This window comes from Jaculus jaculus, chromosome 2 (genome assembly GCF_020740685.1).
Source record: "Jaculus jaculus isolate mJacJac1 chromosome 2, mJacJac1.mat.Y.cur, whole genome shotgun sequence".
In the NCBI taxonomy this organism is placed as follows: domain Eukaryota; kingdom Metazoa; phylum Chordata; class Mammalia; order Rodentia; family Dipodidae; genus Jaculus; species Jaculus jaculus.
The window spans coordinates 95175633-95181578 of record NC_059103.1 but is presented as its reverse complement, the minus strand read 5'-3'; positions in this window follow the sequence as shown (position 1 = coordinate 95181578).

The following is a 5946-nucleotide window of genomic DNA, read 5'->3' as shown; positions in this document are numbered from 1 at the left end:
AGGGCATGTGGGTGGGTGAGCATGTGGGACTACAAACTGAACTAACTAGAGGAAACGGGCAGCTTTGGTTTAAAAACAAGAAACTGTGAAAATGTAAAACATTTTGTTTCTTGAGGTAGGGTTTCATCGGCAAACATTGTGAAGCAAAGTGAATGGGTCTGGACTCGTGGGTATAACAACATAAACCGACCGTGGCTGATAACAGTCAAAACAGGAATTTGGTGGGAGGTTATTGTGACTTGAAGGATCATCAGAAGACTAGAGAACTGGGTAGGAAAAGCACACAAGGGCCAAGGGAGGCTGGCATTGGAGGGTAGAACTGTGGTCACACCACAAGAACCAGCTAGCCAGGGTGCCACCCCTGGCACCACCTTCATGGCATACTTGTGGCCACTGCTGCTGGACCCTTTTCTGCCTCCATGAATAGTCTTGGGTTGTGGCTCCCCTTGCTCCATATTAAAAATCCTACTTAGAGCTTCCAACTGGCTAAATGACCAGGTCCTGGCTGTCGGGAGGAACAGAAGGAACATGCAGTCTCCTTTGGCTTCTGTCAGGAGAAGCAGAGCCCTGAATTCTTCAAAAAGATGCATTTTTGAGACCCATTCCAGTAGAAGACTGTTAGGGGTCCTAGAAGACATGAGCAGACATGGGACAAGAAGACAAAACGAACACTTGTTCTCTCCACGGACAGCAACGTGACTTAGTTGAGGGGAGACTCCAAAAGGTAGAAAAATAAATTGATGGGTGAATGCAACTGGGAAACGACTCTTCATTTGCTTTGAACACATACATGGGTATTGTGTCTTGTTTCAAGATGGGGACTCACTGCATTGCCTGCACTGGGGTGATGGTTAATCTCTGGTGTCAGTTTGAGTTAGCAATTAAGGGTGTTTTCAGGAATGATTAACTGAGGGGGGAAGACCTTTCTCCAGAGCAGGTAGCCCTTCCAGTGATGGCCTATACACAGAGAGATTCCAGGAAAGAGCCCTTTTCCCTGCCTGCCTTCGCTGCTAGCACTACTGAGTACATCTACCCTGTTGCTGCTATCCTTTGATGACACAAGACTCCAGCCTCTTTGGCCTTCCATGGTGGGCTAAGGAACAGTGGCTCTCCAGGAACCTTCCAGACCTTCAGAGCCAGACTGAGATTGCTGGGGTATTCAGTCTGAAAGACTGAGCAGTTTCCAGGTTCTCAGGCTCTCCAGTGTGCATTCAGTCATTGATGAACTATCCAACCCATAATATATAAGACCATTAGTTATTTCCCCTTGTAATATGCATTTATCCATCATCAGTTCTATTCCTCAAGAAAACCCTGACTAATAGAGCTAGTCTCCAATTCCCGAGTCTAGTAGATCCTCCTGCCTCAACTTCTGAAGTGCTACAGGCCGTGCCCCGCCTCAGAATGCATGTTTTCTAAAGAATAAAAATGGGTAATCATGATTGAGTTGTCCTTGGTGCTAGTGAGTTATTCCATTCCTGGCAGAATATAAGAAAAAACTGGTAATCACTTGTGGGATATTTATTTTCTAAATTCCTCTATCTAAAGTATAACAAAGAATATTGTCAAAATTTCTCTGTGGATTTTAACATCTCTTTTCTTAAACTCTGCACTCTGAAAGAATTCATGTGCTTTGGTACAAATGTGGAAAAAGCTGTGAATCCACCTTGGAATAACTCGGAATTACTTTGATATGAAAGTGGGAAGAGTTCCAAATCCCTTGACATTTTCTAACAGATTTAGAGGATGAAGTGGGGGAAGGTGAATGGGGGAGGGCGTACTTTCTCCTTCCTTAGAAGTATAAGTTGGCCGTCTATGCCAGACATGTCAGGTTTGATGTGTGGGAGGATTCTGACCACCTAATTGTCCCTTCAACCTCCAAAAGTCTGACAGTTAGAAATGTACTGGGGCCGAAGAAAGTAGAGAGAATATGTCTATTGTTCCTGAGGCTGGGAACAGACTCTTCAACCTCCTCCCGCCTCCCTGCCCTCCCACCCCAAAGGGACAAAGGGATACACTGCTGGCTAATTGCACCTGGTGTCTGGGGAGGACACTTGGTCACTGAGGTTTAGCCATTCCTCTGCCCAGTGCCTCTATTTTGTATGCTTGAGTCAGGTTCTTCTCTGTTGCTCATAAATATTTGCAGGTCCTATGTGTGCCCTTGCAAATTGGATTAATCCTGTGATATTTTTGGGACAGAGGCACTCCTGTCCAACCTTAGACTTGAGGAACAGGCAGAGAAATTTTTCCCCTTTATATTGAGCAAGGGGAGGGAGGGAGGAAGAAAGAGAGAGAGAGAGAAGAAAAACAGAGGTCAAGAAGAAGGCAGGGAGCAAAAAAAAAAGTACAAATATTAAAATATCTGAGAAAGGAAACTAGAAAAATGTGGCTTGATAAAGGACTGCCCTGGTTAAGGGGTGTAAAGATTGAAGTGGGTCTGAAAAGAGATTGTGCCCTAATCTCAGTTTCAGAGAATGATGTCAATTACCATAAACCTTCCTCCCCAGGTAAGCAGAGGAAGGAGATGCCTTGAAGTCCTTCTGGCTTCTGGAAGTGAAATCACTGATAAAGAAGTTTTCGAGCAAGGTTATTAGTGGGATAATTACCATACTCATTGAGCTTTTATTTAGATTCATGCAGTATCTTCAGTAAAGGAATTTTAAAATAGTTGAACTGCTAGGCACTCTTTTCTTGCGCATTTGAGACTGCCCGAGGTTTCTATCTTTTCAGATATTTACCATTTTCTGTTAAGAAAATGCCTTCCATGAAATGTTGACTATTAAGGAAATTTATCTTGCCCGTCCGTCTTCACAGGAACGCAGGCAATTAGCCACGGAGCCCTTTGCTGTCTACCATCAGGCATCAGACACCCGGCTACGTGGAGGCCATTTGAATGGGACTGCGCAATAATCTCCAGGAGAAAAACCAGCAGCTCCCATTGTCCCTGGTAAACACAGGGAGAGAGGCTGGCGGGCGGCCTGAGGTGTGCTGTTAATGGCAATGGTGGGGCAGAGGCTGCAGAGCTGCACAGCAGTCTAGGGGCCCTTTGTAATTACTAGTTTCCATTGTGCCCTGCTTAAAGACCCGAATGCCTTAACATTTTTGAGTAGAAACAGGAGACAACTAGTAAGTAAAAATCTTAAACTTAGATGGCATTTTCCACACATCAGATTTTATGTGCATTGGCTTATTTAAGTGCCACAACCCTACAGAGAAATATTATGGTCATCTCTATTTACAGGTGGAGAATCAGAAAGCTGAAGCCATGTGCCCAGGACAACAGCTAGAAAAGTGGGAGGCTAGGAACACAGGCAACTTCAGACGGTTCTGCTCACGAGACGTGAGGCCTTCTGGCTCCACAACTTGGCCTGGGCTCCTTTCTTCTCACTCTCTAAAGAACCTTGGGTTCTGGGCTGGAGAGATGGCTTAGCGGTTAAGCGCTTGCCTGTGAAGCCTAAGGACCCCGGTTCGAGGCTCGGTTCCCCAGGTCCCACATTAGCCAGATGCACAAGGGGGGACACGCGTTTGGAGTTCGTTTGCAGAGGCTGGAAGCCCTGGCGCGCCCATTCTCTCTCTCTCCCTCTATCTGTCTTTCTCTCTGTGTCTGTCACTCTCAAATAAATAACTTTTAAAAAAAAAGAACCTTGGGTTCTATAGAACACGGCTCAGATAGCTAATTGTCCATTTCAACTCTCTCCTCTTAAGACTGAGGAAATTCAAATCCAGAGAGGTAAAATGACTTCTCCCATCTCACATGCACACACACACACACACACACACACACACACACACACAATCATTTCTTCTTCCTCGGGTAAATGGCTCCTCTGAATTTGCTTCCCCTACATGTAGGCAGGTTGACCTTTGAGAAAAGTGCTGGAAGGTGTGTGTGTGTGTCTGTGTACACCCTATGGAGCCTAAATAGTTGCCGGAATCTGACAGATGTCCAGTAGATCAAAGTGCAGTTGGGGGAAACCCCAAATTAACTCAATTACATTTTGCACTTCCTTCTACACATTAGATGCAGCTCAGAATAATGCAACAAAACCTAAGTCATGAATTACCACCATTTGTATGGAGAGCCTACTATGTGATATGCATGCATACAGGCATGGCAGGATCATTACATTTAAAAGGAGGCATCGGGATTAAGAGGAGAGCAAGTTATGTGCTGTTCTAGGACCCATGGGAGGATAGACGAACTGTACACAGAGATGGTCTTTGGAGGGCTGAGAGCCTAATCAGTCTGTAACCTCCCCAGCTGCCTCAAGGCTGTGTGCTTTGGAAAGCCAAGTAAGAGGATGGGTGATCTAGAACTGACCTACTGCTGTTTCTGATATGTTCTTGTCTGTCTCCCTGTGAATCATTATAGGAATTTAAAAATTTCTTTACCACAAGTATTTTAAGTTCTGTGCCTTACTTCAAATTTGTGTAGCAAGCACATGTAACATTTTTTTTTTCATTTCTGTGAAAGCATATAGAAAAATTTCAGAAAGTGAGCCAGAGAGATTGTTCAGTGGTTAAGGCACTTGCTTACAAAGCCGAATAGCCTGGATTCCATTTCCCAGTGCCCACAAAAAGCCACATGCACAAAGTGATGCATGTATTTGGAGTTTGTTTGCAGTGGTAGGAAGCCCTGGTGTACCCATTCTCCTCTCTCTCTCCTCTGCAAATAAATAAATAAAAATATTTAAAACAAAAAGAAAAGAAAGCCAGGCATGGTCACACATACCTTTAATCCCAGCAATTGGGAGGTAGGAGGGTCACGTTGAGTTTAAAGCCAACCTGACACTACCTAGTGAATTCCAGGTCAGACGGGCTAGAGCAAGACCCTACTTTGCAAAATCAAAATAAATAAATAAATAAATAAATAAAAGTAAAGAAAAATTTCAGAAATTTATAGTACCTATTTCTGTTTCATTAGTGTGCCAGGCAGCCCTCTGTGAACACTGATAAAACCTCTAATACTTTTCAATTTTCAAATGTACTTTGAGAGCTTTCTACTTATATAAAGCTAATAAAAAGATGGCAATTAATAAACATTATAGTTTAGGTGGATTAAATTTGTACACACATATAAATATGGACTCAATCAACAATTAGTTATTGAACTGTTTGAAACCTTTTGGTATGGAATTACTGACAACTGTGTTCATTATGTCTGAAACAATAAAGGTAACTTGTTTGAATTCATAGCTGCAAAAAAAGTTTGTTTTCTTTTCAATCTTCAGATTGATCAAGTCAGGACTATTTCTTTATGGTTCTGTCAGCCCTGGTGTCCTGGTGGGTTAATATATTTATTTCCAGACTTAAAAATGTCTACATAATTTGCATCTCCGATCTGGCCAGAGTGAGAAAGAATTTTTCTCCAACCAGCAGCAGACTTCCTGACTTCACTTCTATTTGACCAAGTCAGGTCACGTGCCTTCTCTAAGCCAATCATTGTGGGAAGGAAAGTAGGATTATACTGATGGGTCTAATAAGCTATTAAGGTCCACCTTTGGAGTTGGAGGGGAAAAAAGAACTGCTCACTTTCTCCTGGCTTTAACCACCTGTGTACCAAGTGTGGTGCCAGGCCTGGATATTAACTCAGTGAATAATCCAGCCTAGGCAAACACCCAAAACAGATCTGGAGAGCACCCATGACACAATTTTGAGATTCTTGAAAGATCTGGTGGCTCCAAATTGCTACTGTGCTATGTCCAGAATGAGTTCAGGGCTTCAAGTGCACAGTGAAATGGAAGGGTATATTTCTTTACACTCCTGAGAAACTGACTCTTGTATGAGAAGGCCCAGCAAATAGGTTCACCATGAGACATTACTAGTTGCTTTAGCACTTCAGGGGGAAGTAATTAGGCTTCCATAATTCAAAGAAAACATTTAAATATTCCGGTAAACTGAAAGCTCATCAAAGTTTCTGCATGGTGTTCTAAACCCATTCTTAAG